The sequence below is a fragment of the Sebastes umbrosus genome, chromosome 1 (genome assembly GCF_015220745.1).
Source record: "Sebastes umbrosus isolate fSebUmb1 chromosome 1, fSebUmb1.pri, whole genome shotgun sequence".
In the NCBI taxonomy this organism is placed as follows: Eukaryota; Metazoa; Chordata; class Actinopteri; order Perciformes; family Sebastidae; genus Sebastes; species Sebastes umbrosus.
Genome location: NC_051269.1, coordinates 29,007,519 through 29,027,478, shown reverse-complemented (window position 1 = coordinate 29,027,478; position 19,960 = coordinate 29,007,519). Strand labels below are relative to the sequence as shown.

General features: G+C 40.2%; 1 protein-coding gene across 5 annotated transcripts in view; it reads right to left on the bottom strand.

Moving 5' to 3' along the window:
* LOC119491402 (retinoic acid receptor gamma-A-like) overlaps nt 1-19,960 on the bottom strand; it is a 94,091-nt gene that overhangs the window by 35,315 nt on the left and 38,816 nt on the right. The window contains exon 3 of one of the 5 annotated variants that reach the window (XM_037775423.1): nt 11,759-11,901. The exons of 1 other annotated variant lie outside the window; for it this stretch is intronic. The gene's annotated coding sequence lies outside the window, so the exon portion shown is untranslated. Of the gene's footprint in view, nt 1-11,060; nt 11,292-11,758; nt 11,902-19,960 lie in introns of those variants that run through there. 3 more of the 5 variants (XM_037775465.1, XM_037775401.1, XM_037775441.1) reach the window with 3 other exon arrangements.

Sequence of the window (19,960 nt, the reverse complement as noted above, 5' to 3'; positions counted from 1 at the left end):
ACACAGACACTCACGCACACAAAACTGATGCTCCCTTTTCCCAGACTACGAGGATTAAAAACAGCTTTAGTGTAAAAACGTTGGGGCTTTCCACCTCTCTGTCTTTTCCAACCAGCCACTACATACCGTCAACTTTGTTTGTTTTCACATAACTTCTGTCAAACTACGCTTTTAGGAGCTACCTCATTGTGTTCGGCGCGTTGCTGCAGCAGTTGTAAACATCTTTAAGCTGTAAACAGATGAAATGACAAAAACATTTTTTTTTGGAACAACATATTTTAAGTGCTTATTAGGAGCATCATCTGGACTTCGTTACCGTGGGTGTAATGTGACTAAAACTTTATGGTTTTTCCAACCCAAATCTGCTTGAGGTTATAGTTATGAAACTACACACACACACACACACACATAGAAGGTCATTACTGAGAGTCTGTCCACACTACGCTGGTTGTCATTTACATGTGAAAACGACCTCACCAAATTTGCAAACATGTAAAGCTGCATGATATCATTTATTTTCTCTCACTTTGACATGTTTAACTAATCAAAACAAATGGCAACCCCTGAATGGGAGAGCCCCTGTAGGACTCACAATTTGTAGGCGACAATCATTTGTGCCAACGCCTTCTGCATGTAAGCAGCACTTGAAAATTTGCCCCAGGTTGTTTTCATAAAAATCTCTGTTGTATTTTGGTCGGCAAACAACAAACTCTCTCTGACAACATCTGGTCAGGAGTGGGACAGACCAGCCCAGTCGCCAGGAAAAATGTAGGCATTGTAAGTTGTCAAAGTTAAAGCTGAAGTAGATGACATTGCAGCAAATATGATTAAAATAAGTTATTTTTATAAAACAGTCACTATATCCTGATTGTAGTACATGAAACAGGTAACCTGAAAATAATCATGTGCCTCTGTGTCCTCCGGTGCTCCTAACGGCATCTGCCAGATTTCAGAGAGCTGATCTGAGGTCTGCTTTTCATCTGCCGTCTATGAGAGCCGGCTGTCAATCACTCGCGAACTCCGACCAAACGGTCAAACTAGGCAGCGCTGATCAACTATGAATCAATATTATGTTACTGTAATGACTATTTCTCGCCTCAAATGTTTTCAGAATCATCTTGTAGTGTACTGTTGTGACCGGAGCACAGCCAATAGGAACGCTCTCTCTCTGAAATGACCTGTGATTGGTCAAAATCTCCCGTCACGGGCTAGATTTTTTAAAGTCTGAAAACAGAGCCATGATGAGGTGCAGAAGTCTAGTTTTCTCTCAGAACACTTGAATTACAATATGCTGAAAGGTTATTATGGATTTTTTGCCCAATGATGCCAAAAATATACTGCCTACTGCCACTTTAACGCCATGATAAAATATTAACGCAAAATTGTTTCAATGCCACTAACTTCTTTAAAGCATTAATGCAAATTGTGATTTTTAGGTTGTGGCGGGCTCAGGTTTAAAGCTAAAGTTAATAATATATTAACTTGCATCATATTAAACTAGAAAACCTAAAGAATCCATTGGGACCAATTATGTCATACTAGCTTGTCGCGAAGGAGGTTAAATAACGTTTCAAATTTACACTCCTTTTTTGCGAGGAAAAACTGGCATGGCCATTTTCAAAGGGGTCCCTTGACCTCTGATCTCAAAATATGTGAATGAAAATGGGTTCTATGGGTACCCACGACACGACCCAATCCCGGATAAGTGGTTGAAGATGGATGGATGGGTACCCACGAGTCTCCCCTTTACAGACATGCCCACTTTATGATAATCACATGCAGTTTGGGGCAAGTCATAGTCAAGTCAGCACACTGACACACTGACAGCTGTTGTTGCGTGTTGGGCTGCAGTTTGCCATGTTATGATTTGAGCATATTTTTTATGCTGAATGCAGTACCTGTGAGGGTTTCTGGACAATATTTGTCATTGTTTTGTGTTTTTAATTGATTTCCAATAATAAATATATACATACATTTGCATAAATCAAGCATATTTGCCCACTCCCATGTTGATAAGTGTATTAAATACTTGGCAAATCTCCCTTTTAAGGTACATTTTGAACAGATAAAAAATGTGATTAATTTCTGATTAATCCCGATTAATTATGGACAATCATGTGATTAATTGCAATTAAATATTTTAATCGATTGACAGCCCTAAAACAAACACAAACACTTTCACCCAAAACCGCTGTTCGTGTCCCGCGTGTTGTTAGACGAGTGAAAAAGGGAAAAATGCAGTTCAATAGTTAGAGTCTTTGATGATCAATCTCCAAGTAAATAGAAAATCAAACAAATATGTTTTTCTTCTCTTCCCAACTATTTAGTCATCTTTCGGTTTCCAAACTTCCATTGTGTGGGTTCAATCCAGAGCGATTATGAGTCAGCTGGAAAATAGGTAATGGTAGCTAAATTGCTACAGACTTGTCTTGACAGATTTGTTGGCATTGTTATATTGTGTTATTCTTTTTGTGGATATGCGCTTTGCTTATCTGCTGTTCTTTCTCTTTTATTCTGAAATGTATTTGCTACTGTAAGTGTAATGCTGAACAAGTTTCTTAGCCACTTTTGACTTGTACAAGGAAAGAGGAAAGTTCATGTTTTTTTGTTCAGCTTGCAAATGTAGCTATGGAGACATTGGAGTGTGATAGTAGGAAGGAAATCAAGAAGAAAGTAAGGCTGGGCGATATGTGTTACGTTAGTTACGTTATTCTATTTTTTTAACTCAAACCATGATGGTTTTCCTAACCTTAACCAAGTAGTTTTGTTGCCTAAACATAACCAATCGTTTAAAGTTAATGACGTGGCATTGTTCTTTTCTGCAAGCTTGATACGAGGCTGATATGAAACTTATTTTTTTATTCAGAAACGTCGAAATTCAGTGTATCCCACATCCATAGGACTGCAATGTCATCTGACAAAATCAACATAAATACGTACAGCTTAATGACAACACCTGTATTTTGTGTTTAAAATTTTAACTTTCTGTAAGAAGCGACAGAAAGTTGACTTCTTAAGTTCACTGCTACACATAATGAAAAGTTATGGCAGTTGATGGATTTGTTTTGGTCTTACATCCATCAATCTTTTTTTTTATTGAGAATTTTGGTTACATTTTCTGTGTTTTTTTTCTGCACATTATAGAAAAATGTTCTGTTGGTGTGGAGATAATGTGGTGCAGCATTTATAGGGGAATAGATGACTGAGAATTACAGTTAATCTTCAGTTTTATGGTATAATGAGTCCACTTTTAGGGCTGAGAAATGTGTGGTAACAGGAAGTGTCTTTCAGTGTCAGTTAGTGAATGAACAGCCACTTCAGTTAAAGTGCTCAGTAAATGGAGCTTGATCAGCGTGCGTAGGTTAAAAAGAAATATACACGTCGTTTAGAGCTGGCACTCTTGACTATCCACAGTATAAAAGTTTGCTTAGTCAATTGCTTTGGATATGAACCAATTATTTTATAGACCAGGTAACAGTATCCATCTGAAAGGACTAATAGCTCCTAGTTTCCTGCCCTGCTCTTACTGTTTGGAGAGGCTTCACAGTGGCAGCAATATAACAGCTGTATTGCTAGTGTACTCTTGCATGGTGGCCATCAGTACTTCTGCACATGTCAGCATGCATCAGTCTGTTTTTTACAATTCTTTTACACTTCAAACACTCTGAGTCCCTCTTCATTTCTACCAGCATCACCGAGTCAGTCTTACTCTGAACAGGCTCTTGATCAACCTCAACTTCTTTTTTTGTCTCAATCCTAAAATCCCCCATCAATACCACATAGACAGGTTCTCATTATTACTGACACTTCAAAGTGAACTCTCCTAGAAGAACTAGCGTTGTACTGATGGAACGAATCTGAATAGGTCTATTAGTTGGAAAGGGTTGACTGCATGCTGACTGCAAGAGTAGTATCACGCATCAGTGCTTGGTCAGTGGTTTGAGGTAGAGGTTGACCGATTAATTGGTTTGGCCGATTAATCAGTGTCGAAATGACATTTTATAAACTATCGTTTATTGGCGAAACTGGGCTCTGATAGTGGCCGATTGCTGCACAGCTGCTACCAGTCACGTGGGAGGCTCCATACACAAAGTCAAGGTAGAGAGGGAGAAAACAAGTTATCTCTCAAATACATAATGCAACACTTTCAGCTCTTTGTCCACGATACAAGACATGCAGACAGGGAGGAAAATATATCATTCACTGTTACTTTAACTTGCTTACTGTACCATTATGGCGTTCTCTCTTCTAAATAATCCAGCCATGTAACTATCCATTCATGAAATGAAATCACAGACACAGGATCCTTCTTACCCTGGGAATATGCACCAACATTAATGGTTTGAAAGAGTGTCATTTAACAATGAACGAGAAGCGCAACAGAAGTAATCCTGGCCAGTCATACTGTAAACCACAGAACAGCGCACTGCCCATTGTAAATAAATTTAATATTTTCCAATGATGTAATTCACCAAATCACACTTCAGGATATTCTCTTAAGAATTATTAAATTTGGAGTGACAAAATTTATTAAAATGTATTAAAAACGTCGTATGCAAAAGTAGCCGACTAGGCTGCTGAAGAAGTAAAGAAGATATCGGCAGATCATTCAGCTGTTTCCTGCTCCAAACTATCGTTATTATATCAACCTTTAAAAATCCACGATCAATCGGCTTCTAGTTTGAAGCGCCCCTTCTGTCTCTGTCTCTGGTCCTTTTTGCCTCAGTCCCTCCTGAGGGCAATAAACATTAAGGTGTATGGATAGATTATCAGCAAAACAAACAGGTGTAAAGGTGATCATCTTGACTTTAGTAAGCCATGTTTAGGGGGTGGACTTTAACTCCGTTATGAACAAATGCCATTTTTATCTGTGGTTCAATGATTTCTGGTTGGTAACCAGCAAGGGACTTGAATAAAAAATTAGTAAAGTCATTTGTGTAGACAATATTTCAAATAAATAAACTGACTGTAAACAGGAATGTAGTGAATGTTCATGAGAAGTTATAAATACATATCATATGAAACTAGAAAAACTAAGGAATCCATTGGTACCAACCATGTCATACTAGCTTGTCGCGAAGGAAAAACTGGCATGGCCATTTTCAAAGGGGTCCCTTGACCTCTGACCTCAAGACATGTGAATGAAAATGGGTTCTATGGGTACCCACGAGTCTCCCCTTTACAGACATGCCCACTTTATGATAATCACATGCAGTTTGGGGCAAGTCATAGTCAAGTCAGCACACTGACACACTGACAGCTGTTGTTGCCTGTTGGGTTTGAGTTTGCCATGTTATGATTAAAGCATATTTTTTATGCTAAATGCAGTACATGTGAGGGTTATATATATATAATATATATACATGTATATACAGTATTTGTATATAGAGAGAGAGAGTGAGAGGTGTAAAACACTAAGTACAAGTATATAAGGGTGAAGTGACAGTTTAAAGGTAATGATGATGGTAATGATCTCAGAGCTCAAGAGTTCATTCCTCTAATGGCCTGCAGGATGAAGCTGACCCTGAGCCTGGTGGTGTCGGACCCAATGCTACGGTAACAATATGTGGCTGAGGTTATTGGGGTCTTTCATGATCAATCTGCCAGTAAATAGAAAATATAAATAATATGTTTTTTTTTTCTCTTCCCAACTATTTAGTCATCTTCCTGTTTCCAAACTTCCAGTGTGTGGGTTCAATCCAGAGCGATGTGACTCAGCTGGAAAATAGGCTGGTATTCAATAGTACATTGCTACAGACTTTCTCCTTTTGAATCTTTTGGTTTTGTTATCTTGAGTTGTTCTTTTGTGGATATGAGCTTTGCTTATCTGCTGTTCTTTCTCTTTCATTCAGTCTATTTGCTACTGTAAGTGTAATACTGAACACATTTTTAGACACTTTTGACTTGAACAACAGAGGAAAGACTTAAATACAATGTCTGCATTTGAAACAGAGTTTCTGTGCATGACACAGAGCCTCAGAGTAAAGTAAAAGGCAGAGTCTGAGTGGATATGAAGGCTAAAAATGCCCCAAAAAATAGCCAAATGCAATGACTTCAGCAGGGACAATTAGCTTTAAACCATAAAACCACAATCAAATCTGGCGCATTCTGAGAGAACGCAGCCAGGGATGATCTGTGCTGAACACACCAAGTAGAAAATGCACATACTGACACACAGAAACCATTACAGAGGGGAAAAAACACAGGCACCATCACCCACAAACAACATAATTAGATTTTCCAACAAATGACCGTACTATATTTTATGTCAAACTGACATGTAAAAATGCCTTTTGAGGAATACAAATATTGCTGGGCCATAAACCATCAGCGTCTGACAGCCATCTTATAACCACAAACTGTTTCTGGCTGTGGCAAACACATATTTTCGTTTTAAGCAAGCCATTATGTTGTTAGCTTAGTCAAGAATGTACACATAGATCTATATATTAGGCCTCAAAACAACATTTGATATCTGATTTTCCAAGCGTTATTACTCAGAGACATCTTTCTAAATGATTGCCAGACATTGATCTTATGGAAATCATTTCCAGTAAACAGGATCTCCGTCGCCTAGTTTATATAGAGGATACAAAAAAAATATGAAGTTTGAGGGGGACGAAGCTGATACATTAGGTCACTGTGACTTCTCAACAAAAAAGACAATAGTTCTACATTTTGGGAAATACATGATTTCACTTCCTTACCGAGAGTCAGATGAGAAGATTGATACCTCTTATGTCTCTATGGCAAATATTAAGCAGCTGGTTAGCTTAGCTTATAGCTAACAGTTAACACGGCCCTGTCAGGACCAGGAAGTCACAGCGCCTGGCCAAGAAACCCCACATTAAATTAAACAACTGAGATATAACGTGTTGATTAGTGAACTTTAGAGGTGCTGGCATGTAGATTTTGTTATCTTTGGACAGTCGGGCTAGCTGAGGTAACCTCTCGGTCTGAAAAGTGAAGTCAATGCTGAAGTGCCTTAAACCTGCATTCTCTCTAATAGCCAGCAGGGGGCGACTCCTCTGGTTGCAAAAAGAAGTCTGATTGTATAGAAGTCTATGAGAAAATGAGCCTACTTCTCACTTGATTTATTACCTCAGTAAACATTGTAAACATTGATGTTCATTTAGTAATTTATGGTCCCATTTAGAGTCAAACAGACCATAAAGCAGGGTATGCTTTAGGGCGTGGCTACCTTGTGATTGACAGCTCGCTACCAAGGCGTTGTCCGCCTAAAAACCAAAGTGCCGATGGCCAATATGCCTAACTTGAGGCTTCAAAACTGCAGTTCACAAACCAATGGGTGTCGTCTCGTTGACTACGTCCACTTCTTATATACAGTCTATGGTCTTAATGCTAAGCCAAGCTTCATATTTAGTATACAAACATGAGAGTGGTATCAATCTTCTCATCTAACCCTCTGTGAGAAAGCCAATAAACATATTTCCAAAACATGTTGAACTAATCCTTTAACTTCACACCCGAATTTGGACTTACAACTCAGTCTTCAATCCACAGCACATTTATTAAAATAGAATTACAGTAAATATACTGTAGGGATGTTTCCATCATATAAAAATGTTTATGGACACAACCACTGTCAGAAAAGAGTTTAGTTAAGGTGAATATGCTTAAAACTGGGACGGTATCCTCAACATTGCAATTTTCAAGTTGACAATCAATGGAATTATTAACAAAAAAGTTTTTGCATAAGTAAGTTTTTCAGTCACTAAAACTACATGGAAAACTATGTGTTTAACTAAAACAGCATGTTTCTATAAAAAAGATTTTAGTATTATAAAAAACTACATAGAGAATCAATAAAGGTCATTTTAAACTTTATGAATAAATCCAAGTTATCAATTAATTACATACATACTTATTGTTTTTATTAGTGTTGTGTTACTTTTTCTTATGTAGTTTATGTTAAGTGTCTTTGAGCATCTAGAATAATGCTATGCTATAATAAAAAAATACCATTTTGATTATTGATTAATCATTTACCCCAAGTTTTACTCAAAACTGCCAAACACTCACTTGTTCCAACTTCCTCAATATGTATACTTGCAGTTTCTTTAAATCTTCTATCATAGTAAACTGTTTTTGGACTGTTGTTTAGAACAAGCAGGCAATTTGAAGCTGTCAGTTTGAGTTCTATCAAACAATGAATCAATTCATGTAGAAATGATTAGGGCTGCCCCCTCTTAGTCGATTAGTTTAGTCAATAAGTCATTTCTCATGCTTTTTTCATGCTGAATTACTTATTTCCAAGAAACTTGTGAGCACATCTCGGAGAAAAACAGGATTTAAAGATTAGTCGACATCATATGAGTGTTAGTTGACTAAAGTTGGTCGAGGAAAGCCCTAGAAATGATGATTGTTAACTTGGATTATAAAATACAGTATAATCAACAGATATTCACACTATCCGCAATCATCAAATCATCTCCAGCCATTAGAAAATGATCTGACAGTCACTACGGGCACATTGTTTATTCTTTACCACAAAGTTGTCACTTGACTCTCGACTGACTTATGGCTTTACACATATTTAAACTGTCCGACATACTTGGAATAACACAGTGTGAATTCTGTGTTAGCAGTGCTAATGGGGATGATGTTGATGATAGTAATGCTTCATAAAACACACAATGTTGTCATTATGTGGAGTCAACCCTGTGGGCTGCCGGAGGTCTCCAGGTCGGAGCCGGGGTCAGGTCCTGTCGCTCCAGGCTCAGCAGCCCGGGCCATGGGTCAGGCCTAATTGAGGCATTTTGGTAGGCAGCTTTTCATTTAGTATTAAAGTGAAAAGTGTGTCTAAAGACTGCCTGAACCCCCCACGGTCTATGTCTTACACACAGACACACTCAAAACCTGTGCCTTGCTGTTCCTCCACACAGAGGATTAGAAGTGTGTTTAAAGGGACTTGTAGCTTGCACTGAAGAGCAGCCCCGGGCCACGATTAAACACACTGAGAAACTCTTTAGACACACTGAGACATATTCAGTCTTGAATGTTGAAAAAGTAATAATGACTGTTACAAGTGATTTCCAAATCTCTGAAGCCAATTGGGCACGTCAGGCCGAACCACAGCCAGTGCATGGCTCTCAAAATAACTGTCGACCGTATGTAATTCTGCAGAACAAGAAAACATTTGTGTCTTCTGCTCTCAAAAACAAGTAGCAAAAGCTCGCTTCTTGTTTCGGACGTTCCAAGTTTCCATTTATGTGTAGCGAGCATAAGAACAACCCTGTACAAAATCAAACTCAGCTGACACGGACCAGCGAAGATGGAGGTTTTTTTTTTTTATATTGAGGAAATAAAGAAGAAAGAAGTCAGTGAGACAGAGAGAAAGAAAGAGGGAGAGGAGCCAGACAGCCTGCTCAGCCTGAGGGGCTGTCATTCTTGAAAAGTGTAGAGAACAAAGATGAGATTGCAATGCAGTTAAAGGAGTTATATCCAACACACCCAAAACCATGCACACATTTCTTGCTAGAAAATTTCTTCTCCAAATGATGAAACCAAGGAAAAAAAAAAACAGGACTTAACCAAAAGCAGATGCATCCACCCTAAATGTTAGATTTTAAAAGCTGAATAAATCTGACCTGGGATAAGAGAGACAGAGTTCACTCAGTAGCCGGCACTCTGCGGACGTCCACTGACAGAGAAAATGACCAAGTGATGAAAAGCATGGTAAAATCAAGCCTCAATCAGAAGAGAAGAAGGCGACAACAAAGAAGGACGGTTATATTTAGCGAGTCTGTCACTGCTCTCCAGAATGCGATCTCTAATATACTATGTATTGTTTGCACCCAGATGTTTATGCCCCGCTTATAGACTCGTCCACCTATTCCTGTGGACGTGCTTATGAGCATTCCTCCGCACATTAAGGAAAATTAATCTGGAATAGATTTGTCGAGAGTTTGCTACAATAGCTGGCAGCGGGGCCTCGCGTTGAGCGTGGAGTGGCATGCTCAGCAGGGTGGTGTTAGCGGACAGACGAGGGCAGCTCGGATCAGCTGGGAAGAAGCACTCAGCAGATAAATAGCATCTTAATCACGATCATCAATCAAGCAAAGCATCTGTATTTATACAGCACATGTCGCACAGAGGATGAAATGATTCACAGACTGTATAAAAAAAGGGGGACAGTAAGTGTATTCACACACACACAATGCAAAGCAGCAGTGATTAGACACACAGCAGACTGTCTTGTGATATCCGGAGTAGCCTATTTCAGTGTTTCCATCCCGCTTATGTAATTGTGTGGATGGAAACCTGTTTACATAACCTTCGGGGAGGGGATGAGTGACTGAGTGTGTTCATACTCAGGTAGACCAGACCTACGCAGCCATTTGTGATGCTGATGGAGTGATCCATCAAGTCTGACAGCCAGTCTGTTGGCTGAGAGCCTGCAGGCTAGAGCAGCCACTTCGTCTGCTGCTGGAAAAATGGCCTGAGATGGTTACCGGGCTCACCTGTAGCACTCAGACGGCACCAAGACTGATAGAAAACAGTGTGTAGTAACTTCTTCTCTCATGTTTTTTAGGGGAATTCTAACATCCATTATTTAACATAACACATTTCCATTTCTTTTTCTGTGTAGAGGACCTCATCATCTTTCAGAAACTGTGAGTTCATGAAGTCAGGAATAAACACACTGGAGATGTGCATCCATCAGTGGGGAAAAACACACACATACATCTCCACAAGCATTCATCTCCTCACATGGAGCGGCCCCGGAGCACATGCAAGTGCCGATCAGCTTTCATTCCCCTCCTTAGCTGTTTCTGTTGTTCTTTCTCCCTCGCTCGAAATCTCTGTTCTCAATTAAAGCTGTCCTCAGGAAACTCAATCTCTCCGCTCGTGCTGTCCCAGAAACACACACACACACACACACACACACACACACACACAAAGAGAGAGAGCGAGAGAGAGACAAGAGAAACACACACACATCTCACTCATGCTCTGACATGTCTTCTTTTCTCACACACACACCGACAGAAGTTATAAGGAAAAGAAGATCTTGTAAAAATGGGATTGAAACTTACCAGACGTGGGTGATGTGAACACGGCACACAGTGTGGTGGTTAGCGAGGGTGAGTCAGCGGAGAAACTATAGCTGAGAAGGAGCGTAGTAGTTGTGTTTGTCAGTCAGAAGTCCCTCTCACGGCGACGATAGAGCTCAGCCTGTTGCATTCCGCCTCCCTCTCCTTTTCCCGTCTCTCTCTTTCTCTCTCTCTCTCTCACTAACACACACCCTCTCTCCCTCTCTCTCTCTCTCCTCCTGAAATCATTGTGTACTTTGATTCACAAACCCTGCCTTTGTCACGTGATCCAACACTTCAAATATACAGCACATTTTTTACCAGCCACAGAATGCCCGAAGGAAGGGAAAACAGGGTCCAGAAAGCTTAGGTTTCAACTCGCTGCCCACCCCCTCTCTTCCCCTGTCTCTCTCTCTTTCTTTGTCTCACTCTCTCTCTCTTTACCTCCACTCCTTCTACACTGTACTGTCAGTCAACGCTCTTTTGTTGGATTTCAACTCTGCGAGTGTTTGTTTTGCATTTCTAAATTTGTTCCTCCACTGCTCACCATCCAAAGATAGGCCTCCACTAACACACACACACACAGCCGAGCGGTGCATGGAGACACACACACACACACACACACACACACACTCGCTCTAATGAAACAGTCATTAACTCACAGACATACACAAACACACATGCTGCAGAGGGCTGCTCACCTTTGGGGATATCAGTATCAGCCCTTGGCTTTCGCTCCGTGTTTACAATGCCTCGACTTTGGGGCCGTGGCCAGCCGATGTGGGAGTCCAGGGGCCTGGGGCCAATCAAGGGCCATTCGGTGCTTTATTGTGACTACATATCCCTGATGGGGAAGAAATGCGCTCAGCATCGGTTTCCTTATGACTCAGGACGATGGAAACAATAACTCAAAAACTGGAAATGCAACGTTCAGCGTCAATCATGTTTTCATGTAACAAAATGAGTAATTCAAATGCAAACCGTGAGTAAATCTGTACAGACAGATCACATGTAAACAACTGTACAAGTTTAACTTGTTTACAGTAAATTGCAAATACTATTAAACACAAAATTAGGTCTTCAAATAAGAAGAGTGTGCAACAGATTATGTACACAACAAATCCAGGTAACACTTCATTTTACAGGTCTGAAAATGTCATGGTAATTAGGTGATAATAAGCAAGTAACCTATTTATTTTGAATTACTGCCAAATAACCCCAATATTTACCTCAAAATGTATCAAAAATGACTTTGTTTGGCTGTCTTGACGTGGGTCTTGACTCTGGACTTATATCTATTATAAATATTATTTAGTAATTATATTCCGCTATTTCCCAATAAGCAGTAATAAATAGCTGGTAAGTTATTTAATACATTTTCATGAAAAGAATACAACGTTAATTGATATGCTTTATTTCCATGTCTGCTGGTAAATAGATGATAATTATCAAATAACTTCTTTGAAATTTCTTAAAAACTCCCTGAATCATTACATTAGCTACCAGGTTACGTTTGTGTAGACAATAAGTCACACAATGGTGAGATTTGTGCCTGATCAGAAGTGTCTTCTATTAGTTTCGGTTTTCCACCTCCACAGCAGCTTCTCAAGCCTCAGGGCCCTATTTTAACGATTATATGCTATTTCAGCATATAATTATTAAATAATGTTTATAATAAAGATCTTTTCGATTAATTTTCAGGTAAATATTGGGGTAATTTTGCAGTAATTCCCAAAAAACTTCAAATAGGTTACTTGGTAATTATCACCTAATTACCATAAAATTTGTGGACCTGTAAAATGAAGTGTTACCCAAATCCACAGTATAGATATCTGAAAATCATATACGAGCCTGGTATATATGTTATAGAGGACTTCATTAATCTCCAAAATGCAAACTACCATGAGCTGTTTTCCATCTTTCCTAGCCTGAGAAATACAAAGGGCCTTTCTCTCGGCAGTTCCCGCACCTTTAAATCAGTTCAAGTGGACTCTTTTTCCTCCTACAGGATTTTCCTATAAGCAAATCAACCCAGCAGTTTTCTGGTAAGGAAGTACTTAATGGCGATACATTTGATCCGTGATGAGATCAAACCTGGCCAGTCGGCCCCTGGGGGGCAGAGCTACCTGCCTCTTCATGTCAGAGATAAAACTGTCTGCTATACTGTCTGACTGTCTGACTGGCCTCAGTGGCGAGCCGACCCACTACAGTCAGCGCAGGTCACCTTGCAAAACACTCCCAGTTTGACTGGTTAATTAGGTTTTAAAACACGAAATAGCTGCTTTGAGTCCTCAACACTGGGTTAATATTTAGTAAGTAAAGAACTTTTATAAAAATGTTTTAAAATGTTAGATTTCTTATTACATCCAATTTAAACCAAATCAGACTATAAAGAGGATTTTTATTTATCCGTATTACTAAACAAAACAGTTTAAACAGTACTACACTAAAAGCTTTAAAGGGACAGTGTGAAGGATTTGGCAACACGGTGTGGTTGCAGATTGCAACCAACTGAGTACACCTCTGCTCACTCCTCCCTTTCCAAGACTGTGGTAGCATGAGCCGCGAATGCAGGGCAAAAGCGTGGTAACATAGTAACGCTGTTCGCCTCGCTCAGAGGCCATCCTTACCATAATAACACTACTTTAGGAGCAACGGAAGTCAGACGGCAGCTGGTGGTACCACGGTTTTGCACTCTGCGGCTCACGTTACCGCAGTTTCACAAGCGTGTCAGAGAACTACGGTGGCCTTCGGGTAACATAAAAACGCAAAAAGCTCTCACTAGAGCCAGTGTTTGGTTTGTCCGTTCTGGGCTACTGTAGAAACATGACGGAGCAACATGACGGATTCTGTGAAGAGGACTCGCTCCCTGTGTAGATATGAAGGACTCATTCTAAGCTAACGGAAACACAACGATTCTTAGGTTCAGGTGATTATACACTAATGAAAACATAGTTATGAATATTATATTCCATTTCTGCTAATAGATCCCCCAAAATACACATACAGTATATACAGCAACAAAAGCAAGTTATGTCTTTTTGCCACAATCTTGGGGGCTTTATATAAAGAATGGAACGAAGCATTACACCATCAAACTGTACGATATCCCCACAATTAATCCCACTTGCTAAATTAGGTGTTGTTATGCATATTCTTGTAGTTTTATGATAAAATATACAAAACATGTTGGCAACACACTTCTGTGAAATTGACCTCTTCATGGGTTCCTGTCATATATGACATGGAAACAACAGATCCAAGCCACATGGTGAGGGAGGGATAAATGAATAAATAGCTCTCTGCAGTGATACAATGTGTGTGTGTTTTCAATAGTAGAACAAAGAAATATCTGGAATGGATTTTGTTAGTGTGGGACTTAATGTACAAATAGGACACAGATATTTATTCTGTTGTTTCCTAGTTCAGCACCTTTTACTATACATACACTACTGAATGGAAACTTAAAAAAGCATTGAGTATATTAACATAAACACAGTATTTAGTTATGTCTACATTAGGGCTGTCAAAGTTAACGCGATAATAACGCGTTAACGCAAATTTGTTTTAACGCCACTAATTTCCATAGCATTAACGCGACTAGAAAACTTAATCCATTGGTATCAACCATCCAACCATGTCATACTAGCTTGTTGAGAAGGAGGTTAAATAACGTTCCAAACATACTCAAAATTTGGGCGAGAAAAAAACGGCATGGCCATTTTCAAAGGGGCCCCTTGACCTCTGACCTAGATATGTGAATGAAAATGGGTTCTCTGGGTACCCACGAGTCTCCCCTTTACAGACATGCCATCTTTATGATAATCACATTCAGTTTGGGGCAAGTCATAGTCAAGTCAGCACACTGACACACTTACAGCTGTTGTTGCCTGTTGGGCTGCAGTTTGCCATGTTATGATTTGAGCATATTTTTTATGCTAAATGCAGTACCTGTGAGGGTTTCTGGACAATATTTGTCATTGTTTTGTGTTGATAATTGATTTCCAATAACAATTCTATACATACATTTGCATAAAGCAGCATATTTGCCTATTCCCATGCTGATAAGAGGATTAAATACTTGACAAATCTCCCTTTAATGTACATTTTGAACAGATAAAAAATGTGCGATTAACTTGCGATTAACTATTTTAATCGATTGACAGCCCTAGTCATTAAATCTTTGTCAAAATCTGTATTTTCTGCTATGAAACTTGACATTTTTTGATATCTTCTTTCACAAATATGGAACTGGAGACCATCCAATCAGAGGCTTCAACCATCTGAGTTACTGCCACACTTCTCAGCAACAGTGTCGGCGAGGGAGGTGAAAGGTTAGTCCCGTTTGTGTTTCTGTGTCAGTGAAATACGCAAAGAGGAGGGGGGGGTGCAACATCTGGCTGAGTGTGAAAGAAGCATTTGTATATTTCTGACTGTAAATCTATGGGGCAGTAATAAGCACAACATGTTGCTACATGCACACACTCACAGACATTCACAGACATTTTCATTCTCTCTCTCTTTTGTTCTTGTTTAGTGTCAAAAGGGTTGACTAAGAAAGCAGATTAGGAACATGAGAAGGGTTTCGATGAGGCCTCCAGGTAGAATATTGGAGGCCTCTGATAAAGAAGGCCTAAAGGTGTACAGCAAAAAGAAGCAAGAACAAAGAAACAAAGGAGAAAAACTGAAGAGGAAAAAGAGGGGAGCTTATAACTTTCTGCAGAGCTCGAAATGGGGCCCTTTTTGGCAGCAAGCAGCGGAGAAACCACAGAATGGTGCGACTCTGGAGTTGAGGGGTGGAGGAGGCAGGAGGCAGGAGGAGGGGGGGCGGCGAGCAAAGGACAAGGAAGCAGGAGAGGAGAGAGAAGAAAAGAAAGGGTGAAGGAGGAGGGTGCAGACGGCAGGTTTTAATCAGCAACAGGCTGTTGGTAATGAGATCACTATCCCACTGCTCTCAGATTGATGTCATGTGAAGCTCTGTGGTGCACGGAGAGGCATGCAGAGGATGACAGGCATGCATGACAAGCTCGCTTTCTCGCTCGGGCACACACACAAACATACAACCGTACATACATCGAAGGCAAAGACAGAGTTACGCTCATACTAAGGCTGGCAAATGCCCACAAACCAAAAGACACTGCCACCAAAAAAAAAAAATGCACAAGACACAAAGAACCTTTAATACACCACAACTCTCTGCTGTTAATTTTCTTCAAGCAAGAAAAATAGCTGACACAAATATAATCACACCCACACATACACCATAAACACGTTTCGGGTCCCTGGGCTCCTTTATGTCTTTTCTGTCTCTCAAACAGCTAAACATGCACACAAAGAACATACTGTACCAGTGGTGTGGGTTGGCTAGACTTGCAGGCAAAAAAAAAAAAGTGGGAGCAAAGGAGGAAAGAAAACGAGGACTAGGGGGGGAGAATATAGGAGGGAGAGAAAGGAGCGACACTATGGGTAGCAGTTGTCAGTTTGGGGTTATAAAGTTTAACACACAACCTCAGAAATTAGTTTTTTTTTTATTCAAACACAGGCAAAATCTGGGTAAAGTATATGCGTTAACAAAGAAACACAAATAGCGCGACCAAAAATTTTAAAGTGCCAACGCCAATTTGCATATTTGGTGTTTGTTTGCATTGATTAGTGTTTGTGTCTAAGTGGAGAAAGAAAGAAAAGGAGGAGGACGGGAAAGAAAGAGGAGGTTGGGGGTGTACATGTGCATCCAATGAACAGCGAATAGTTTTTCCTATATAAATGTTCCCCAAAATTCAACCATGATGTCACCATGAACCTGTTGTGAACCCAGCTCTGTCAACTACCATTACTGTCTCATTCTGATCCCTCCTGCTTTACCGCACTGCCTCTCCATCTCCTTCCACTCTGTCCCCATCTTGTTCTGGGGCTTCCACTCTTTATCTTTCGGCATATAATGTTGTCTGGCTGCATTTTTCTTTTCAACACAAAACAGCATGTGAACCCCCCTTTCTCTCTCTCCTAACCCCCCCCCCCCCCCCCCCTTACGCACACACAAACTGCTCACAGCCATTTGGAAAAAGTCTCTGGTATAACAAGGACAGTTTTAATCAGAACAAGCTGGCATATTTTGGCCAAGACCTGCACTTATGGTAATTCAATCAGAAAGAGAGGAGAAAGAGGGGGAGAGAAGAAGTGAAAAGGGGCACACGGAGGGTAGTAGAGTGTGAGACGGGGAAATAAGAAAAACAGAGGGAGGAAAAAGGAGACAGTGGGCGGATGGGAGGGTGAGGTAGGGGTTGAGTGGTTGAAGGAGTTTGATCCACATGTGGAAGTGATTGTCTAATTACAGCAGATATGTATAAGTGTTGCTGCCTGGAGGACAGATGGTGATTGGAGGGCGCAGCGCTGCGAAAATGAAATGATTGGATGGGGGGAGAAATCAAGACGGGTAATTGGAGGAGGAGGAGGAAAAGAAGAAGAAGATCGAGAGAAGTGTCACGCCGGCTCCCGCATCATCTCCCTCTCCTTCAGCCTCAGACACAAGGTCTTTCCCAGTTGACCCTTCGCTAAGCCCCGCCCCTAGCCGCTGCTACTCCGTAATACGAAAAAAAGCGATTTCAGGGAGAAGCAGACAGGATCTACAATATGCGTTTAAAGGTCCCATATTGTAAAAAGTGAGATTTTCATGTCTTTTATATTACAAAGCAGCTTTAAGTGCTTTATAAATACTTTTAAACTATCAAAACGCTCAATATACGGAAAAATACACACAGCCCGTATTCAGAAATTGTGCGTTTGAAACAAGCCGTTAGGATTTCTGTCCATTTGTGATGTCACAAATATATACAATATACAATATATAGATCATCACACGGTTTTAAATGTAAACACTCTTAATGTGTTCCAGTTTATTTCCGGTTGCAGTGTATGTAAATAACATCAGCTGACAGGAAGTAAACATGGGCCCAAACTGTTGCCTAGCAACGCAATTCCGTTTAAATGCACTAAAACGGAGCGTTTCAGACAGAGGGTGGATACAGGTATATTCAGGCAGACAGTATGAGGAAAATAAATGTTTTTTTAAACATTACAGCATGTAAACATGTTCTAGTAGAAACATAAAATACAAGTATGAACCTGAAAATGAGCACGATATGGGACCTTTAAAGGATATATCAGGATGAACTGATTCAGCAGTGAAAACAGGTTGAAAACATAAAGATAGAAGTTAAAGCCCAAAGATAACAGTGTAAAAGTGATCCACCAAATCACCTGGCGATCGAGACAGAAGACAATGAAATTAAGGAACAACACTGTTCCTGTAAAGCTGGGTATAGGTCTTTATTCACTGTTAAAATCACTAAAAAGCAAAAGCAGCATGTGTATACATTCAGTAGCTAGCGTAGCATAGTGCTAACGCTTAATGATGTACTAACGTACTCTGCTAATATTTGCTCCACAGGATTTACATAAACGTTTTTAGAAACATATACTGTATCTCCTTCTCTTTATACATCCAAGTTTTCAACCTCTCCAGGTAACTAGTATCACTATTACACGTGCTCCAGGCACAACGTTTAACTATGACTAGCTCGAAATCCACAAAGCCAGTTTGAAAATGAAGAAAATCTGAAATGATCGCCTGAGAGTCTCTGGAGCAGAGCTGGAAAGTTGTCGGACCCTGGTCGGAGCTGGCCGATGCTACGCTATGATTGGCCAGTCTGCGTTCGAGGGGCGGGACTTAGCGACGGGTCAATTCAGGGGCCGCCCCTTATAACGGCTCTTTCAATGATTCAGCCTGAGATTTCACGTTTTTCTCAGGTTAAAAGATAGAGTGGAAAAAAACATGTCTGTGATCTTCTAATATCTGATATAATCAACTTGAACACACCTTGGAAATCATCAAGACTCATAAAATCAGTTTTCTGCAACAATTAGGAAAATCTTTAGCACCTATGGCTGCCCTGGCCCTCAGGGGGCAAATTTGCAGCATGTTGATATCCTACGTCTGTGCTGAATCTGTTGCTTTTATCACAAAATGCACAATTGTTATGCTTAACTGCCCCGCTAGCTCCTCATCCTCAATTAAAGACAGTCCACAAAGACATGCTCCTCCTCAACCCACACAGTCAGACAGTTTGTAGATTATCAGTAGACGTTGCCCTCAAATGGCTGACAGAGAGTAAATACCCGTTTTAAAGGAATAGTTTGACATTCTGGGCTTATTCATGTCTGTGCCGAGAGTTAGATGAGAAGACTGATACCACTCTCATGTTTGTACAGGGAATATGATTCTACAGCCAGCAGCCTTTTAGCTTAGCTTGGAAAAGACTGTAGAAAAACTGAAGTGTAAAACTGACAATTTGCCGTTTTACATGGGGGTTATGTGCCGGACTATTTCTTGGCCTGGACGGGTAACTTAATGGAGTTGCCTGGCAACTGGGTAAGAAACCGGTTAAGGCCTAGAAATAGTCTGGCACATAACCCCCTATAAAGCAGAAACACATTAAACAAACTAAATATAACATGTCAATTAGTGAGATTTAGAGGCGCTGGTAGGTGGATTTTCTTCCATTTGGACGGAGCCAGGAAAGCGGTTTCCTCCTATTTCCCTCTTTTTGCTAAGCTAAGCTAACTGGCTGCTGACTCCAGCTACATATTAAGTGTACAGACACGAGAGTGGTATAAATCTTATCTAACTGTCGGCAAGAAATCAAATAAGTGTATTTCATTATAACTATTCCTTTAGACTGAAGCAAGTTCCATGATACTCAGGTTTCTAGTGAGTGACATTTACCTCAGACAACTGCCAAATAATGAACCAGGTTGAAGGTAATATCTAATAAATCTTCCTCTAACCCCCTCTGATGAATCACAAATCCCGTCTGCTACCAAGAACAAACTGTCGGATTTATGCG